Below are 22030 nucleotides of genomic sequence, written 5' to 3'. Positions count from 1 at the left end.
GGATCTTTTCTGCATAGCCTCGTTGACACAGAGTGATCTCTCCTTTGGACTGAGTTACCTCGATCCCCAAGTAGTAACTTAGAAGGCCGAGGTCGCTCATCTTGAAAAGGTTGTGCATCTGAACCTTGAACTCTGCAATCTGCGCTGAATCGGTTCCAGTGATTATCAAGTCATCCACATACACTCCCACAAGCAAGAAGGATCGAGCATCTCCGCGACGATAGACAGCGTGCTCCAGCGGGCTTCTCCTGAACCCAAGTGCGCAGAGACTCTCATCCAACTTGGCGTACCATGATCTCGGTGCCTGACGAAGCCCATATAGGGCCTTGCTCATTTTCAGCACCTCACCTTCTCGCCCAGTTACGACGTATCCTGGCGGCTGCGCGACATAGACTTCCTCCGCCAGATCGCCATTGAGGAAGGCGGACTTAACATCCATATGATGTACCTCCCAACCAGAGTGCGCGGCGAGAGCGAGGAAGAGGCGCACTGTCTCCATTCGTGCCACGGGCGCAAACACTTCCTCAAAGTCCACGCCCTCACGTTGTGCGTATCCTTTGGCCACCAACCTTGCCTTGTGCTTGACAATGTTCCCGTCAGGGTCGCGCTTCACTTTGTATACCCATTTGAGGCCGATCGGCTTGTGTCCACGAGGGAGAGCTGTGAGCTGCCAGGTGGAGTTCTCTGCGATCGCGTCCATCTCCGCGTCCATGGCCTGCTTCCAAGCCGCACTGTGCAGCGCCTCATCGATGTCACCAGGTTCCTCTGCACTGAGAAAGCAGTGTTCCATTGCCTCTCTGACCGCGTCTCCTTCTGTTTCATCGAGAATGCAGGAGACACGCCGGTAGTGGTGTTGCCGGTGTCCACATCACGGCGGTTCTCATCATGGCTGAGCAGCGTGGCCCAGCGGATTTCTCGACCTCCATCTGGCGACGCTGGCTCGGACTGTGGTGTCCCGAGCGCGCTCCCCCCAGACGCGGATGAGCCGGGCGATGGCGTCCCGAGCGCGCTCCCCCCGGGTGTGGACATGTCAGGGGGCGAGCCACCTGGCATAGGCGTTGAGGGAGAGGTAGGCGCGCGCGGCGTGTTGGAGACGACAGGCGTGCCATGGTCGACCTCATGGACACCCGGGTCTGTAGTGTAGACCACAGTGAACGTGCACCTTCTTTGTCCACGGTCTGGATTCTTCGAACACCGCATCCCTCGTCACCTGCACCTTCTTTGTCGCTGGGTTGTAGACACGATAGGCTTTGGAGCCCTCCTCGTACCCGACGAAGACCCTGGGCGTGGAGCGGTCGCTGAGCTTGGTGATGCCGGGGCCGACGCGCTTGACGTGGACTGTGCACCCGAACGTGCGCAGATGATGCACTGCAGGCTTGCGTCCGTGCCACGCCTCATACGGCGTAACCCCCTCCAAGCTGCGGGTGGGAGCGCGATTGAGCATGTACACCGCTGTCCGCACCGCCTCAGCCCAGAAGAACGCCGGCATCTCCATGCTCTTCAACATGCATCTCGCCATCTCGACCACCATTTTATTGCGCCTCTCCACCACTCCGTTTTGCTGTGGTGAGTACGGGGCAGTGGTATAGTGCTTGGCGCCCAGCTCCTCGCAATACGCCTTGAATTCGCCGGAGTTGAACTCGCCGCCCCGGTCCGACCGGAACGCGCGCAGCTTGCAGTTACCGGTGGCCTCGGCCTGCCCCTGCACCTTCTTGAAACGCTCAAAGGCATCGTCTTTGGACCTCAGAAGCTCTATCCACATGTAACGGCTGTAATCATCCACGATCAGAAGGAAATACTTGTTACCTCCTGGCGTGGTCGGCTCGATTGGGCCGCAGAGATCCGTGTGCACGAGCTCCAGCCCGCGCTCTGCGCGGTATGCGGACGACTGCGGGAACGGGGCGCGGTGTTGCTTCCCCAGAGCACACCCATCGCAGTATTGCTCAACCCGATCGATGACTGGCATGCCGTGCACCATCTGCTTCGTGGAGAGAGCTCGGAGGGCGCGGAAGTGAAGGTGTCCCATGCGTGCGTGCCACCGCCAGGTTGGGTCGTCTCCTTGTGCCAACAGACAGGCTGGTGCATCCATGGTGAGTACGCCAGTGTACAGACGATTGCCCGACCGCCTGACGCTCGCCAGGGTGCACCGAGCAGGGTCTCTAATGACCATGAGCCCGTCCTGGATGCTGATGACGCAGCCCGCCTCGTCCAACTGCCCCACTGAGACAATGTTTGTGCGGAGGCTAGGGATGAAGAAGACACCTGCGAGCGCGCGCTGGTCACCACCCTGACAACGGAACACCACCGTGTCGCGCCCACGGATGGCCACAAGCGAGCCGTCCCAAACCTCACCGTGCCGTGCACAGTGTCGTCGAGAGATGCGAAGACACCTCTGTCACCTGTCATATGGCTGCTGGCTCCCGTATCAAAGAACCACACGCTGTCTGGAGAGGGCACGGGCATGACTTTCTCCTCATTGAGGTGCACTTCTTGGGGTGCCACGATCTGGTACGCATCAACTGTGGTGACCACAGCCATGTAGAGACCCTGATCGTGCTCGGCGTGTGCTTCAGCGAGATTTGCTTGCTCCTGCTTGCCCTTCTGTTCTTGCTCCCGGAGCCATGCGCCCGTGCCCACCCACGCGCCCTTGCCGCCGCCTTGAGACTTGGCCTTGGCGAACCCCTTGTTCTTGCCGGTGTTGCCGCCGCCACCAGACGACGATCCACCGCCGCCGCCCACCTTCTCGCGGGCCAGCCACTCCTCGTGAGTGAGCAAGAGACGTCCGGCAGGCTGCGCGCCGTCGTCGAGGTCGTAATGATCCTCGCACGCAGAGAAACGGCCGACGAGCTCCTCGATCGTCAAGGCCTTCAGATCGAGAAGGGACTCGATCGCCATCGCCATCGGGCGATAACGGCGCGGCACCACCCGAAGGAACTTCTGGACGGCTTTGTGCTCGGTGACGGGGTCGCCGAACAGCTCGAGATCAGCGGCGAGGGCGGAGAGCCGCAGCCCGAAATCCTCGATGGACTCCCCGTCTTTGAAACGGAGATCCTCGAATTCTCGCCGGCGCACCTGCGCCTTGGCCTCGCGGGCGCGCGCGCTGCCCGTCCTCATCGTCTTGATGGTCTCACAGGCCACCTTCGCCGTGTCCTTCGCAGCCAGTACACGCAGCATCTCCGGCGGCACGCCGGAGAGTATAATCTGCAGCGCGCGCCGGTCGTCGTTCTCGTCGGCGTCGTCTTCGATCACCGCGGTCCAAACGCGGGCGACTTGCAGCTTGACCTGCATCACAAGTGCCCACTCCTGGTAATTGGTGCGGGTGAGCATCATCGACGCCCCGGACTCCTCGCGCACGACGCGCTCCACCACGCGGAACTCGCCGCTGCCGCTGCCAGTAAGGCGTGCGACCGGCGCCTTGGACGAAGGCGTCTGAGTTGGCGATCTGGCGCCGTCCTTGCTCTTCCCGTCCGACTCGTCGCCCGACATATGCGCCGCCGTGGATCAGACACCGCCGGCCACCGGAGCAGGATCAAAACACCAGGCTCTGATGCCAATTGTCGTTGCCGGATCGAGCGAGAGGGAGAGAGGAAGACAAGCTCACGAACGAAAAAGAGAGAGAGGAGTTTTTGCGCTGTGCAACTTCACAGCTTTTTCTGCTTCTATTTCTCTTCTAGTTATTCTATTACAACAGAAGCCACCCCAGCTCGCTCACTCCCGGCGGGATCGCCATGATCCGTGATGGCCGCGCCATCCCACGACTGCATCTCACAGCGATCAAGTCCCACCAGGGAAGGAGCCAGGGTATAGGGAAAAAACGAGAGAACATGAGAGAATCGTGCGTACGTGCACTGAGCCCCCACAACTACGTGCATGTGCCGGTCACATCACCATGCACACACACATTATTTAACAGAAAAAGCAAAGGACCTATACTATGCAGCCATGCAGCCAACTAGCTTAGTCTAACACTCTTGCCTTCCTCGTCGAGAGAGCCCGGACCAACAGCTACAACCTGCACTTAGAGGTGAATCGGTTAAACACCTGCTCGTTCATCATCAATTCTACCGAGTGATAATAACTTATTGTTCCAATGGATGGCTTCTCCTTGGTTGTCTCGGTGAGGATAAGAGAAACTTCAATCTTGTCTGAAGCCTCTGCAACCTAGCACAAATGCAAGACAGATAAGCATTGTTGACCGGTATGCATGACCAATACAAGCTTGACCGAAAATTCTCTAAATATGCACTAGTATGTTTAGTTACGCGACATTACATATAAGTACCTTGATCAGCAGCACCTGGTCATTGAGAGGCTTCACGCCGTTGACATCATCAGATTCAAGAATACCCACGATGTCATCCTCTTTCATAATGAGATGCTTAGAGTTTTTGTATTCAACCTCTGTCCAGCATACTTTGAATAAACAACTTGAGATCCGGTCTACATAAACAATACACAGGGTATTTTGAAGTATTAGCATAAGATTCACCTCTAACATAAGCTTTAATGCAAACTAGTTGGTGCATCATTTTTAAAAATAAATCCTTCATGTGACTCCCAAATTGGTGTACTTGATTAATTTCTATGAGATGTTGGTTCTAATTAAGCTGATGTTTTCTCTTTTGATGTTTGGCTTTATTTTTTGTGAACTTTGTAATAAATAAAAAATAATTTGTTGTCTAGGTGTGTCGTCTTAAGTAGAGGTTGGAAGCTTAACAAAATTAATCCTTTAAAAAAAAGAAAGGCAAGTAAATTCACTATTTTCTTTAAAAGATCTATAAAGTTCACAACGGCTCACCAACCAGAGGACCCAATTCATAACCCAAGGATTCTATATGCCGGCTCAGTCTCTCGGAGGTGCTCATAGGAGTAGGGTGTGCATGTGTGTGTTCATAGGGGTGAGTGTATGCACGTTTCTATAAGCGCCTGCGTCTATACCGTGTTAAAAAAATACCGTAGGGCAACGACTGACCAACTAGAGGACCCACAACCAAAGAATTTTTAGCCATTGACCTACGGGAGGACACATGACTTAACACCACCGTCTATCGCACAACTCTTTACAAGGAGCAAGTCTGCCACACAACTCTTTCATAAGGAGCAAAGCTTCCCTTAGGGATAACTCATTTCATGTATTAGAATCACATTTAGTGTATTGTTTGTTGCTTCTCTGTTCACCAGAGATTTGAATTTGATAGCATAGGCATAGAAGGCACCAGGAATTACCTATGAGTAGCTAGAATTACCACATGCACTCGCTGGTCGCCATGGTGCTCGGCCTCCACATCTTACTCCGCTGACCTCCATCATCGACTTGCTCTGCTGCTTCAAAAGGTCAGCGTTTTACTACTCTGCTGCTGACCAAAGGTCCCAGTTTGCCTCATCTCACCGCTAAACATCAGCTCAGCGTCACCACGCTGTCCTATACGGCAAGTTCTCCTGCCATCCTGAGCAACCACCAGGTTTGCTTACTGCTTAGCCCACTCACAGAAGGAAGAAACTAGATTCTAGGAACCTTTCACAGAAGTAATGCCACAACAATAGGCAATCAACTAAGCACTAATGTACATACATGATGCAGAAGTTGGGGAAAACATGCATCAAACTTCTTTGTACACATATTCAGTAAATGTTTTTAACCCGGACAAGTGCTTTTCTCATGCAATTCTGTAACCATCCGAAATAGCATTCAAGTGACTACCACATAGCAATCTCAACTCTCATGCTCGCCTCCATTGTGAACTCAAAACTGAAACAAAGTAACAAACCGCACACTTAAGAGAGCTCATCCATCACATTCGACACTCTCAACACAATGTAGTTTGTGCCGTCAGCGCCCTTGAACGCGCCGCCTGCGTACTTGGAGTACAGAATGGTGCTGCCTAGTGACACCGACAGTGGTTGCCTCTTGCCTTCCTCGTCGAGAGAGCCCGGAAAAACAACTACAACCTGCATTTAAAGGTGAATCGGTTAAACACATGCTAGTTCAGCACAGATTTCTAGCTAATGGTAACTAACTTACTGCTCCAATGGATGGCTTCTCCTTGGTTGTCTCAGTGACCAGCTGCAGTCTTATCTGAAGCCTCGACAACCTAGCACAAATGCAGGACAGATAAGCTTTGTTAATCATTATGCACATACAACCAGTACATGATCAACCAGAAATTCCTTCAATATAAGCTACTGATTAGTGACATGACAATCGATTAAATACCTTTATGAGAACCCGATCATTGAGAGGCTTCATGTCTTCGACGCCATCAGATTCAAGAATACATATATGTGTTTGCTTGGTCAGTTTGTAAGACGAATTACCTCAAATTCTGTTTGGTTTGACAGGAACGTAACGGGATACGCTCAATAGAAAATTGATTACGCTCAGTGCCCGGTGTAAATGGAAAGCGGTGTCTTCCTCCGTAGCGCTTTTCCCCCCACAACGGCTCTCCTTCGCGTGCCCCTTCGTCTCAAGGCTACAACACAGCCACCTCCCTGATCCCCATCTCACCCAAGGTGTCGGTTACACCTTGAGCAGACAGACGGAAGGATCTCATCAGTCCACACCTTTGGAGTTTCGCTGGATTAACTGAATCTTCACCCGCAAGAAAAAAACTGAATCAGTCGATGTTACATTATCTGAAATGCTACTTTCAAAAGCATTTTGGAGCATCGATTTTTTTCCACGCCTTTCACAAATGTGATCTCATGACGAAAATTTGCAGACACATAGAACATTTGTCAAAGTTTACCACAAAAAGAAATTTGGAATGTTCTGATTTTTTTACTGTTCATGAGCTCATTTGAGCTCAAGCGCGGAAGGGTACTTTGAAGGAAATTCCTTATTTTGTTTAAAAGATCTATAAAGCTCACAGCGGCTAACCAACCAAAGGACCTAGTTCATAACCAAAGGGTTGTTGGCCATTGACCTACCCGAGGACTGATGACTTCATGCCACTATCCACCGCACAACTCTTTATAACTCTGCCACACAACTCTTATAAGGTGCAAGTCATCTCTGTTCTCCATGGGGATTTGAATCACATCTAGTGTATTATTTGTTGCTTCTCTCTTCACCAGGGATTTGAATTTGATAGCATTGGCATAGAAGGCACCAGGAATTATCTATGAATAGCTGGAATTACAACATGCACTCTTTGGCAGCAAGGTCACGGGGCCTCCACATCTTACTCCCCTGAGGCGCATCATCCTCTTACTCCGCTGCTTTAAAAGTTCCTTATCCTTTTACTCCCCAGCTGACGAAAGGTCATACACTGCCTCATCTCTCCACTAAACATCAGCTGCTCATGACCCCTTTGTTCTATATATACAGCAAATTCACCTACCATCCTGGGCAACCAGCAGCCTAGATTTGGTTCGCGTAGGGAAATAAGGTTGCATAGTCGCTAGATGGTTTGAAGAAGCAACATTGAAGAATGAGCAACCATTCTGATAAGCCAGATCCACTTGGTTTGCTTACTGTTTAGCCCACTCACAGGAAGACAGATGTCTAGGACCTTTTCACATAGATAGTACGATACATGATGTAGAAGTAGGGGAAACCGGCATCAAGCTCCCTTTGTAAATAAATTCAGTAATTGTTTTTAACCCGGACAACAAGTTTGCTCATACAATTCTATAATCATCAGAAACAGCATCATGTGGTTATCACATAGCAATCTTACCACTCGTGCTAGCCTCTATCATGAACTCAAAACTGAAACAAAGAAGTAAACCACACACTTAAGAGAGCTCAGCCATCAAATCTGACACTCTCAACACAATGTAGTTCGTGCCATCAGCTCCCTTCATCCCGCTGCCTGCGTACTTGGAGTACAGCACGGTGCTACCTGCTGACACCAACAATGGATGCCTCTTGCCTTCCTCGTCTAGAGAGCCCGGACCAACAGCTACGACCTGCATTTAGAGGTGAATCGATTAAACACCTCCTAGTTCAGCATGGATTTCCACGTAATGATAATTAACGTATTGTTCCAATTGATGGCTTCTCCTTGGTTGTCTCGGTGAGGATAACACCAGCTTCAGTCTTATCTGAAGCCTCAGCAACCTAGCCCAAATGCCGGACAGATAAGCACTGTTAACCGTTAAGCACATACAACCAGTACAAGATCGACTAGAAATTCCTTAAATATACACGACTGACTAGTGACATGACATTCAATATAAATACCTTGATGGGAACCCGGTCATTCAGAGGCTTCATGTCTTTGACGTCATCAGATTCCAAGAATACATATATTTTATGTCGTCCTCTTTCGTGATGGGATGCTGGAATTGTTGTATTCAACCTTAGTCCCAACTCCCAACATACTTTGAATATACAACTTGAAATCCGGTCCACATAAAAAAATACATGGGGTGTTTTGAAGTATTAGCATAATATTCACCTCTAAGCTTTAGTACAAACTAGGTGGTGCATTAAATTTAAATGAATCCTTCACGTGGCTCCCTAATTAGCGTCACTGTGATCGACACATGACTAGTTTCTATGAGAACTTGGATTTACTTAAGCTTGTATTCCGGGCTTATTTTTTTTGAGAACTTCGTAATAAATAACCCAAATGATAACGCCCACACGTGTGGCATATTTGCACATCGTTCACGCGTCTTAATACACGTTGATTCTGTTTTGCACGAATCCTAAAGGAATATGTTAGAATCTGAGTGTCACGTGGGCATCCACTAGTAGAAAACAGGGCTTTAGTTCGGGCCTGGCCAGCCCATTAATCCCGGTTCTGCACGAACCGGGACCCATGGGGGGCATTCGTCCCGGTTTGTGAGCCTAGGGGGCAGGCCGGGGCCTCGTGGGCATTGGTCCCGGTTCGTCTGGACCCATTTGTCCCGGTTCTAGGCACGAACCGGGACCAATGGGCCTCGCTCTTGGCCCACATCCATTGGTCCCGGTTCGTGGCTCAAACCGGGACAGAAGGCTAGGCTTTAGTCCCGGTTCCAGCCATGAACCGGGACAAATGAGTTGCCTATATATACCCATCGCCGCAGCAGAGCACTCCACAGTGCTCTGTTTTTCCTGGCCGGCGAGGGGAGGGCATTTGGGTGCTCTAGCTCACCTTGTATGCACATGAGGTGTTCGATGAAATGTCCGAGCCACACTAGTTAATCTTTCTCCTCTCGAAACTCGACCTCCGAGCTCCATTTTCCTCGAGATTTGTCTAGATTTAGCAGTCCGTCACGTCCCGTCCCCGTCTTCACCACCGTCGATCGCCCGCGCCGATCTCGTCGCCGGCACCACCGTGGTGAGCCTCTTGTTCTTATCTTCTTTCTAAAAGAAAAAAAATTCTTACTTCATATAGATACTTGTCTAATTTTCTTACTTTTATTATTCCTTGTTATTATATAGTGCGATGGTTTTGGTATCCGCCCCCGTCGGCCCTCGTCCTGTCTATGATTCGGATGTGGTATATATTATCTTTTTATAACTATTTGGTTCATTTATTGTTTATGACAATTATGCCGACCAACGTGACATAGATTTTATTTATCTAGGAGGTGGTTGAATCGGAAATTCCAACCGACCCTATTGTCGAGAGGTTAAATTTAGTTGAAGAAGAAAACAATTACTTGAAGGAAAAAATAAAAAAAATTGAGGAGGAGAAGATGATATTGGAGTTGCATGTTGCGGATGTCGTCGATGATCACAAGATCAAGATGGATGGAATGCGGTGGAAGATTAGAAAGATTAGAAAATATGCCATTCATACCGAGGCTTGATATCATTATGTCGTTGGATCAATTGTTACCTTGGTTGTGATTATGATCGCATTTGTTGTTGCATTGAAAGGTTTTACATAGTTTCAATGTATGGTTTAACTAGATGCTCTAGAGAGCTATATGTTGTTCAATTTGAACTATGTATGTACTTTGGTTTTAATGTGATGATGAACTACTATTAATTTGGTCACTTATCTATCCATGTGAATCTGTAATGGTTTTTGACACACATAATTATATATAATGCATGCAGATGAACCGGCAATGGATGTACGGTGACAGACACACATAATTATGTTTCTCGAAGTGGCTGAGGCAAACAAGCAGAATGGTTTTATGTGTTGTCCATGCCCTAACCCTCTCAACTTTTTAGAACATGCTATGTGGGTGAAATGATGATACCATGCCAACTTTCAACCTTTTCAGAGTTCATTTGAAATGCTTTTGAATTTCAGGGTCTTATAGCTCAAAAACAATCAGAAAGGGTTGAAAATTGATGACATGGCTTTGAATGGTGCATTTTGAACACACAAAAAGTCTGGAGTTCAAATAAGTTTTAAAAAATGAAATCCCTTTGTAACAGACGAGTTTCCGTATGAAACCCTGATACTTCGAAAGAATAGATTGTCCGTTTTGTACACGAAGTGCATCTAGTTTTTTTCGTAACCCTCTCAACTTTTTAGAACATGCTATGTGGGTGAAATGATGATACCATACCAACTTTCAACCTTTTCAGAGTTCATTTGAAATGCTTTTGAATTTCAGGGTCTTATAGCTCAAAACAAATCAGAAAGGGTTGAAAACTGATGATGTGGCTTTGAATGGTGCATTTTGAACACACAAAAAGACTGGAGTTCAAATAAGTTGAAAAAAATGAAATCCCTTTGTAACAGATGAGTTTTCGTATGAAACCCTGATACTTCGAAAGAAGACATTGTCCGTTTTGTACACGAAGTGCATCTAGTTTTTGCCGTAACCCTCTCAACTTTTTAGCACATGCTATGTGGGTGAAATGATGATACCATGTCAAATTTCAACCTTTTCAGAGTTCATTTGAAATGCTTTTGAATTTCAGGGTCTTATAGCTAAAAAAAATCAGTAAATGCATGAAAAATAACAAATGAAGTCAGAAAGGGTTGAAAATTGATGATGTGGCTTTGAATGGTGCATTTTGAACACACAAAAAGTCTGGAGTTCAAATAAGTTTAAAAAATGAAATCCCTTTGTAACAGATGAGTTTCCGTATGAAACCCTGATACTTCGAAAGAAGACATTGTCCGTTTTGTACACGAAGGGCATCTAGTTTTTACCGTAACCCTCTCAACTTTTTAGCACATCCTATGTGGGCGAAATGATGATACCATGCAAATTTAAACCTTTTCAGAGTTCATTTGAAATGCTTTTGAATTTCAGGGTCTTATAGCTCAAAAAATCAGTAAATGCATGAAAAATAACAAATGAACTCAGAAAGGGTTGAAAATTGATGATGTGGCTTTGAATGGTGCATTTTGAACACACAAAAAGTCTGGAGTTCAAATAAGTTCAAAAAAATGAAATCCCTTTGTAATAGATGAGTTTTCGTCCGAAACCCTGATCAACCCAAAAGCCACATCCTTTAGCTCAAAATAATCAATTAAAATATTCTGTTATGATCAACTAAAACAAAACTATAATATTCTTTAATAGCAAAAAAGAAAATCAACTAAAAAACTTTTATAAAACTTTAATACCAAAAGGAATCAACTAAAAAGCTTTTATAAACCTCTAGTATTTTTAAACTAAAATTATATAAAATTTATGCAACTAAAATTATCAAAGTATTTTCTATTCAAAACATGAAAAGCAGAAAGAAACAAAATAAACTTTAATAAATAAGTAGAAACAAAATAAAATAAATTAAAATTTAATAAAATAAATAAGTAGAAACAAAATAAAATAAAATAAACTGTAATAAAATAAATAAGTAGAAACAAAATAAACTTTAATAAAGTAAAATAAATAAACTTTAATAAAATAAATAAAAATAGCAATAGTAAGTATTTTGTTGTAAGTAGAAATAAAATAAAATAAATAAAGCAACAAAGAAAATAAAGAAAATAAAAAAGTGCCACCTACTGGGCCACCATGGCCTGAATACGACTAGAAACCCAACCATGGGACAGGATTCGGGCCCGCAGGAGGCCAAGTAGGCCCACAGGCATATAGTGACAGATTAGGCCCGCAAGCCTGCAGTTGAGAGGAGCTCGAGAGGGTGGGCGCAGCAGCGCTTATAAACCACTCTCGAGCTCTCTCAACTAGCGAGGTGGGACTAAACTTTTGGCCGCGACGCGGGCAGCACAAGGCCTTTGGCCCCGGTTGGTGCCACCAACCGGGACTATAGGGGTGCATTGGTACCGGTTCGTGGCACCAACCAGAACCAATGCCCCCCCTTTAGTCCCGGTTGGTGCCACCAACCGGGACCAAAGGGCTGCTTCCCGCCCTTTGGTCCCGGTTGGTGGCACCAACCGGGACTAAAGGGGGGCATTGGTCCCGGTTGCTGCCACGAACCGGGACCAATGCGCTGTGTATATAAGCAGGACTTGTAAACTTTTCAATTTCATAGACCATTTGCCCCCAGACGACGCCGAACTCATCGACGCCGCCAGGCTGCCCGTGCTCGCCGTCGCCGCCCCGCGCCCTTGCTGCTCGTGCTCGCCGACGCCGCCAGGCTGCCCGTGCTCGCCGTCGCCGCCTCGTCGCCCGCTTCTCGTCATCGTTGCCCCGCGCCCTTGCTCTGCCCTGACGCGCCGCCCCGGCCCGTGTCCGTGCCCCGACGCGCCGCCCCAGCCCACGCGCCCCTGCCCCAACGCGCCGCCCCGGCCCGAGCCCCTGCCCCGACGCCGCCCCATGCCCCCGGCCTGCCCCGACCACACGCCGCCGCCACGTTCGGTCCGGCCGCCGGCCTTCCTCTCTGTTTTTTTCATATATATGATGTTTTTTTCAGGTTATGTGCATATGTGTGATTATATGTATGTGTGTATATATGATTATATGTCCTTTTTTCAGATTTTTTGTTCATATATATGATGATTTGTTTTTTGCATTTTTATAAAAAATGTATATATGTATGTATGTTCTCTGTGTATATATGTTCATATATGCAAAAGTTAGATTTTTAGAAAAGTTTTATTTATATATGTTCTCTGATTTAGTACATTTTAGGTTAGTTTCATTTTTAGAAAAGTTTTACATATTTAGGAAGAAGGAAGAGAAGGAAGAAGGAAGAAGAAGAAAAAGTTTTATATATGCAAAAGTTACATTTTTAGAAAAGTTTTATATATCTAGCTAGGAAAGGAAGAAGAAGAAAAAGGAGAGGAAAAAGGAAAATAAGAAGAGGAAGAAAGGAGAAGAAGAGGAAAAATAAATAAGAAGAGGAAAAGGGAAGAAAAAGAAGAGGAGAAGAAGAAAGTAATAGAGGAGGAGAAGAAAAAATAGAAATTCTATTTTTTTTTCTTCTCCTCTATTCCTTTCTTCTTCTTCTCTTTTTTTTCTTCGATCTTCTCCTCTATTCTTTCTTCTTCTCCTCTTTTTATTTCTTCTTCGTCTTCTTATTTTTTATCGGGTATGTCGTTGTCGATATACCCCCTCCCGATAACTTCAACATGAGGGGGGGGATCGATATACCCCCTCCCCGATAACATTATTTTCCCATGTATGTATGTTGTTGTTGTCGATATAACCTTCTCCCCGATAACTTCGACATGAGGGGCGGTCGATATATATACCCCCTCTCGACCGCGATAACTTATACCACGGGAGCACCCCCCGGCCCTCTCGCTCGACCAAAACTCTCGAGGACACCCAAACCCTTGAAGCGTTGTCGAGGGTCTCCTACCCCCTACCGTCGCGCCCCTACCCAACAAACTCTCTCGAGGCCACCCAAATTTACCAAGTTAAAAGAGCGTTGTCGTCGAGGCCACCCCAAACCCTTGAAGCGTTGGCGAGGCCACCCCAAACCCTTGAAGCGTTGCCGAGGCCACCCCAAACCCTAGAGAAGCGTCGAGGCCACTAATATGATTAGCTAGCTAGTTCTACGTTTTCCACTAATATATCCATCTGTCATGTTTGAATAATAATTGCCATGTTGTAAATATTTGCGGAAACTATGGAGCACCCCGAGAAGAAGCAACAGAAGTGGTGTTGGGGGACATAATTGCAGCCTGAAGTGATGTCGTCTTGTCGTTTCTCAACGACACCGATGGTTTGGAAGGACAGGGCGAAGAAGCAGCCTACGGTGATCGAACAATGGAGGACGAAGGACATGATTATGATGCCTCCGGTGACCGAATGTCGGTGGAAGAAGGACACCGTGATGATGGCTCCGGTGACCGAACGGAGTCCGGCCAGGTATATATATTAATTAAGCATGTGCTGACTATAGCTAATTAATGCATTAATTGTTTTTCGTATGTACACATATTAACTCTCTTCTTTCTACTTTTCTAGCCCTCTGGATCGAGCAAAACTGAGGTAACGAGACGAGGCCCGAAGAGAAAGTTGAGCTCGGAGGAAAGATACACGATCACCGAAATCGATCGCGATGGCCAACCGATTGAACCCCTCCGGACCAAGCAAGCATTTTCTGCTCAGTGTGGGGTTCTTGTTAGGGACATGATCCCGATCAGCATCGAGCAATGGTTTAAGCCTAAGGACGGAGACTCTGGGGTGTCTTATGTCGACGATAGGCAGAAAACTGATCTTTGGACCGCGCTGAAGGCAAATTTCACCCTACCGCTAGAGGAGGAACCGGAGAAGCCAGTTAAAGAGCCATTGATCAAGGCTCATGCTCTTAAGAAGATGGCTGAGCTATTCAGGAGGTGGAAGAATGAGCTGAAATCAACGTTTATCGATCATGACAAGACTCCAGAATTCATCGGCCTATTTGAGAAGATCAAAGATCACTGGGACGCATTTGTCGCCCAAAAGAAACCTGAGAAGGCCAAGAAGATGTCAGCGACAAACAAGATAAATGCTGCAAAGAAGAAGCATCACCATCGCACGGGGTCAGGTGGCTACCTGAAAGCCCGGCCGTTGTGGGACAAGGCTGAGAATGACCTGCTTGATAAAGGGATCGAACCAGAGACATTGCACTGGCCAGACCGTTCAAGGACTTGGTTCTTCGGGGTTGGGGGAACATTGGACCCTGAAACAGGGAAGTGTGTTTGGACGGACGAGCAGCTGAATACACCCATCACGAGGCTTCTGGAGTTTATCGAAAAAGCGCAGGAAGGGACGTTCGTTCCGGACAGAGAGAATGACGAGCTCACACAGGCCCTCGGGAATCCTGAGCACCCCGGACGGACACGAGGCACGCCAAGCTCCGTTTCGTGGAAGGCTGGGTTTCCCGACGCAGGCGGTTACAAACGCCGGGAGAGGAAGAAGAAAGTGAAGTTGACCGAACTACAGGCTTTGCACGCAAGGGTACAAGCGCTAGAGGAACGAGAAGCAGTTCACAACAAGCGACCTGCCGAAGATACCCCGCCATCTCAATGGAGAAGCAGCGTGGCTTCCACCGAGCTGCTTCAGCCTGTCTTCACGGCTCCTGCTAGCTACCCCGTGGATGCTATCACGGAGTCTCAACATTGCCACCTTATGACGCAATGACTGAAATTGAAAGTCAAGGCGGCTGTTGGCTCTGTTGCACCTCCTGAACCTGGCGCAACTTTTCACTGCCGGCCGATTCCAGAAGGATATGCTAGGGTGATGGTGGATGAAATAACCGACGGATTTGAGGACCTCGAGCTTGACCACCCTATGGGTGAAGGGGAGACTCGGCTGGGTTCTTCTCTGAAGACTCCATGCCTATGGCGGAAGGAGCTCATCAACCTTCCGAACTGGACGCCTCCGCCTCCTCCTCCTCCGGCGAGTCAGGGCACTCCGCCTCCTCCTCCGCCTCCTCCTCCGGTGAGTGATCAGGGCACTCATCCTCCTTCTCCGGCGCATGGCGGCACTCCGCCTCCTTCTCCTCCTGCACCGGCGCGCCCGAGCAGCCAGCCTTCTCCGCCTCACCAGCAAGGGCGGAAGAGACCTGCCGCCGCTCCGGCTGCTCCGCCTCGTAAGAAAGGAAAGAATACAGCTGCAGCCGCTCCGTCTGCTCCGGCGTCTAGCAGTACAGCCAGAGGCGGGAGGCAATACAGATTCGGTCCATCTCTCAAGCCTCTAGAGAAGTTACCATACGAGAGGACCGTGGAGGAAACCGTGAAGATCGTGGAAACCAAAGTGAAGGACTTCTTTGAAGGGGTGAAAGCAAAGAAACATCCACCTCCGGAGGAGAAGATAGATCCGGTGAAAGCAAAGCGCACTATCGATGCCCTGAAGAAACCACCAAAGTCTCCGCTGAAAAACAACTATGAGTGCATTACTGAAAAGGTATATATCGAAGCGGAGCAGTCGGGAAGTACTATCAGTGATCGAAGGTTAGCAGAACGACGAGCTGGGAAAAAAATTGCCCAGCTCGGCGAACAAGCGAACCAATCGTGCCCTCCACTCAAGATGTCTAGCGATATCATCGCTAATCATCCGAAGATTTTGCCCAATACCAATCTTGTAGATTACCTGCCCGATGATGTACATTATGATTTCTTGGAGGTGGACGAACACAAATACCATTACGGGAAGCCTCTCGTCAAAGATGAAAAATCTCTAACAACAATGATGCGAAGATTCCATGATTGGTACATGGAAACCTGCAGAGAGTCTGGGGGGACGAATACTTTGACGCTGGGAGTTAAAAGGAGCACGACCTCGTTGGAATTGATCTGTTGTCTATTCCTTTTGAGGAGTTCTTCCAGTTTTTCAATCAAAAGGCCCTCGATAAATTAACGGTCACTTGCTACTGTCTGTAAGTACTACTTCTGTCATTAAGTCTCTATATATAGCTCAGCTCTTTCATTGCATGTAGTTATAATTATCCTCACTATATTATGCAGATTGAAGATCGTCGAGTGCAGAAAAGCAGAAATGTATGATATTGGGTTCATTAACACAAATCTCATAGATGAATTTACGGTTAAAAAGAATGCCAAAGAAGCCGAGGCCAACTTGCTCAAATCGTTGGTAATAAATCAAAACAAAGATAAAATACTCTTTCCTTACAACTTCAAGTGAGTGTTATTGTCTTGTGCATATTCGGTTTCCCTTATTACTCGAGGTTATAGTAATGTAATTGATGATTTATGCATGCGTGCGCAGCTTCCACTATAATCTCCTGGAGATTAAGCTTGAGCAGGGACTAGTATCCGTCTTAGACTCGAGACGAAAAGATCCCGAGACCTATGCGGACATGACTAAAATTCTCAACAAGTAAGTTCAATCGATCATTATGGCACCATATCAGCAACTTTTTGTTCATTTCCTGATATCTCAAGTAATAATTATTTTCTTTGTCTTGCAGGGTTTGGAAAAAGTTCACCGCAGAAGCTCCGGGACTGCCGAAGGAGCTGCGATATACATACCCGAACGTAAGTACTACTAGCTAGCTAGTTCCGCGCATCTCCCGTTGAATCTAGCTACTTTGATCAATGCCATTTATAATGCTTCATTATCAGTTTGATTGACCTATATTTCTCGTAAAGTTCTTGTGGCAGGAACAAGGGAATGATTACTGTGGATACTACGTGTGCGAGTTCATCTACAACGCGACTTGCAAAAATAAGCGGGGCTACTCTAAAAGAAAATTTGATGTGCGTAAGCAATAATATTGACAATTTCATTTTATTACACCATCATTTATGTTGAGTTTCATTCATATATATATATTAACCCCCTTTTTCAAATTAGACGTGGCAGATGCGGAATGAACTCCTACCAGAAGATCGCATGAAAGCAATTCAAGAGGAATTGGCGGGATTCTTTCTTGACCACGTCATCAATAAAGCTGGAGAATACCATGTTGAAGCTGAGTTCATATATAATTAGGGGAGATTATATTGTAAGAGATCTTAACATTGTATATATGTAGCCAGTAGCATCGGATAGATATACGAAAACTTGTTGTTCGCGCAATCTCTCGGAGAAGGAGTAGTCGATATCACTTCTCTCGGTATGCATGACGAACTTCTGTACTTAATGGTTTCCTTCATTTGCTTATTAGCTAGTGTGTCGAGGGCCTCTCTATACGTATAGTACGTAGCGTCGACCAAGCACGGAGATAAGAGAGGACACTTCTCTTTATCAATTAATTAGCTACTTAACACAATATATGAAACACCTAAATTAACCATACAAAACCCCCAAATCCCCCCTTTAGAAAAAAACAAAAACCCTACCCCTGAACAGCTGACGCGTGGATGCCTTTTGGTCCCGGTTGGTGGCACCAACCGGGACCAAAGGCCCTCCTGCCTGGGCTCGCCGCAGCGGCCACGTGGAGGTCCATCTGTCCCGGTTCGTGTAAGAACCGGGACTAAAGGCCTAGGGCTTTAGTAATGACCCTTTAGTCTCGGTTCCACAACCGGGACAGATGGGCCTTACGAACCGGGACAAATGGCCCTTTTTCTACTAGTGATCATCGTGTGTGTGGGCATTGAAGAGTTCGCCCACACGCCCCGCAGCACGCGGTTTGCCAGCTGCCCTGTGTTGGCGAACTAGTTTCTACCCACATAGCCACCATCTAGCCCACGCGCGTGTGGGCAAACTGTTTTTCGCTCACATGACACTCGTACGTTGTTCGATGGGAACTGCAGTTGCCGTACGTGGCAACTAGGTAAACACATATGGAAACTATGATTCGTTGCTAGAGGGCAACTGCAGTTGTGCGTACGTGGCAATGAGGGTAAACACACATGGCAATTGTGATTAACTATATATGGCAACTATGGTTGGACCACACGTGGTAACTAGGTAAACACACATGGCAACTATTGTTTGACCATATGTGGCAAGTAGTTTATCACACACGGCAACTATATATGGTTTGATTACACGAGGCAACTACCATAAATTAGACATGACAACTATAGTTAACAAAAACAGAGAGAGTTTTCATGCTTTTTACAACAGCATTTTCCATCTCGGATAACTACATCTGCCATCCCGGATGGCAACTAAATCGTCATCCCGTAGGTACGTAACGTAGCTGCACAAGACGTGTGGGCATTTTTCTTCGTGCCACACGCGCGGGGTGGGGATGAGTAGTACTTGTTGGGCGTGTGACACGAAGTAGCTGCGCCCACACGTGTGGGCAAGTATAATGTTCGCCCACACACAGCCCGTGTGGGCTGCCTCCTGCTCACGCCACACACGGTGTGTGAGCGGATGTCTATTATGCCACACGTGTGGGTGCTATCAGGACCCACAAATAAATAATTTGTTTGCTAGGTGTGTCATCTTGAAATAGAGGTTGGAAGCTTAACAAAATCAATCCGTTTGGAAAAAAGGCAAGTAAATTCATTATTTTGTTTATAAAAGATATATAAATTTCATAATGGCCAACCAACCAGAGGACCCAGTTCATAACCAAACGATTCTTATCCATGGACTTAGGGTGTGTTGAGTTGGGGGACCAACTGTCATGGAATGGAATGGTTCCATTCTAGAGGAACGGGTCCGTTCCATTCCTGTGTTTGGTAGGAGCAAAAGAGTAGAACGGGTCGGTTCCGTTCTGGTGTTTGGTTGGAAGCACGTAATGAAAAATGGAACGACCTAAAATTTAAAATTTCGGCAGCATTTCATTTGTAATTTGGTTAAAAACAACATAACAATAGATATTGACAAGTTTATAACACATGAATGACAGCACAGAACATAATTTTCAACAAGTTGCACATACAACCATATAGTTCACATAAGAAATTCCTAAAAGTATCAAAAACAGCAGCCATTGCAGCTAGTGCAACAAAAACAGCAGCTCCCCTAACCATCTTTTTTCTTGTGTTCATCTTCATGACCATCTACAAGTTACCAATGATGCTTACATCAACATATATATTGCAAACATACACTGGACAACAAATAAACATGAACACTAGCTGCATATACAGGGGGGTGGGTGGGGGGGGGTTATTCTACCTTCACAGTTCGAGTCCGACCGTCGAGCACCCGCTGCTTGGAGTCCTTCCGTCGAGCTGCTGCAAAACGATAGAGAAAGAGAGATTATCAGGCATCCGGAAGGGAGGAAATGGCCGGCATGGATGGGGGGAACCGGCCGCCATGGAGAGGAGGACCCGGCCGCGGCCGGGAAGAGGAGGAACGGGCGGCCAGGGATGGGACGAACTGGCGCCGGCCGACTGGGAAGGGAGGGCCGCTGCAGCTCAGATCCATGGAGTGGGGGAGGAGGGGAGAGGATGGGGAGGGGGGAGGGGAGAGTGGACCGGCGGCGCTGCCCAGATCCATGGGGAAGGGAGGAGGGGAGGGAGGCGGCGCACCTGCGGGGCTGAGGACGAGTGCGAGGGAGGCAGCCATTCCGCGTGGTCCGGCCGTTTTCAGGGTATGACTTCGTTCCGCATCTGGGCGGAATATTCGCTCGGAAGAAACCAGTGCGTGCCGATCCCAATTTCAACTGAACGCGAGAACGGGCTAGGGGCGGGTCGGACCCGTGCCATTCCAGGCCATCCCTTCAACTGAACACACCCTTACCAGAGGACGGATGACTTCACACCACCTTCTATTGCAAAATTCTTTATAAGGAGCAAGTCCGCCAGACAACTCTTTTATAAGGAGCAGGGTTTCCCTAAGATAACTCATTTCATGTATTAGAATCACATAAGTATTTATTTGTTGCTTCTATGTTCACCAGGGATTTGAATTTGATAGCGTAGGCATAGAAGGCACCAGGAATTATCTATGAATAGCTTAAATTACAACGTGCACTCTCTGATCGCAAGACTCCTGGGCTTCCCCATCTTACTCCGCCAACCCATCACCCTCTTACATTGCTGCTTCAGGAAGTCCTCATCCTCTTACTCCGCTGCTGACAAAAGGTCCCAGTTCGCCTCATCTCTCCTCTAAAACACGACCCCGCTGGGTGTATATAGCTGTCCTATACGCCCAATTCTCCTGCCATCCTCAGCAACCAGCAACATAGATTTGGTAGCTTAGGGAAATAAGGCTGCATGGTCAATAGATGGTTCGCGATCATTCTGATAAGCCAAATCCTCAAGGTTTGCTTACTCTTTAGCCCACTCACAGGAAGAGAGATGCTTAGGAACCTTTCACAAAAGTAATGCCACAACAATAGGCAATCAGCTAAGCACTAATGTACATACATAATGTAGATGTAGGGGAAAAGAGGCATCAAACTTCCTTTGTAAACATATTCGGTAAATGTTTTTAACCCGGGCAAGTGGTTTGCTCATGCAATTCTGTAACCATCTGAAATGGCATCAAGTGATTACCACATAGCAATCTCAACCCTCATGCTTTCCTCCATTGTCAACTCAAAACTGAAACAAACTAACAAAGCCTACACTTAAGAGAGCTCAGCCATCACATCTGACACTCTCAACACAATGTAGTTTGTGCCATCAGCGCCCTCGAACTCGCCGCCTGCGTACTTGGAGTACAGCACAGTCCTGCCAGGTGACACCGACAGTGGCTGCCTCTTGCCTTCCTCGTCAAGTGAGCCCGGACCAATGGCTACAACCTGCATTTATAGGTGAATCGGTTAAACACCCGGTAGTTCAGCACGGATTCTACGTAATGATAATTACTTACTGTTCCAATGGATGGCTTCTCCTTGGTTGTCTCGGTGAGGATAAGACCAGCTTCAGTCTTGTCTGAAACCTCTGCAACCTAGCACAAATGCAAGATAAGCATTGTTAACCGGTGTGCATGACCAGTACAGGCTTGACTGAAAATTCTCTAAATATACACTAGTATAGTTTAGTTACACCACATTAGATATAAATACCTTGATCAGCACCCGTCATTGAGAGGCTTCATGTCTTTGACGTCATCAGATTCAAGAATACCTATGATGTCATGCTCTTTCATAATGAGATGCTTAGAATTGTTGTATCCAACGTCTGCCCGACCATACTTTGAATATGCAACTTGAGATCCGTTCTACATAAAAAGTACATGGGGTATTTTGATGTATTAGCATAAGATTCACCTCTAACATAAGATTTAGTGCAAAGTAGCTTGTGCATTAATTTTATAATTTTAAATGGATCCTTCATGTGACTCCCAAATTAGTGTCACTTGATTAGTTTCTATGAGATGTTGGTTCTAATTAAGCTGGTGTTCTCTCTTTTGATGTTTTGCTTAATTTTTTGTGAACTTTGTAATAAATAAATTGTTGTGTAGGTGT

The 22030-nt window shown here is 47.1% G+C and overlaps 1 pseudogene; it reads right to left on the bottom strand.

Moving 5' to 3' along the window:
* Window positions 1–5775: 5775 nt before the first annotated feature.
* LOC109734724 (20 kDa chaperonin, chloroplastic-like) lies at window positions 5776–21647 on the bottom strand (annotated as a pseudogene).
* Between the last annotated feature and the right edge of the window lie 383 nt (window positions 21648–22030).

Source organism: Aegilops tauschii, chromosome 7 (assembly GCF_002575655.3).
Source record: "Aegilops tauschii subsp. strangulata cultivar AL8/78 chromosome 7, Aet v6.0, whole genome shotgun sequence".
Taxonomy (NCBI): Eukaryota; Viridiplantae; Streptophyta; class Magnoliopsida; order Poales; family Poaceae; genus Aegilops; species Aegilops tauschii.
Note: the sequence above shows the minus strand (reverse complement) of the source record. Positions and strands in the feature narration are given on the sequence as shown.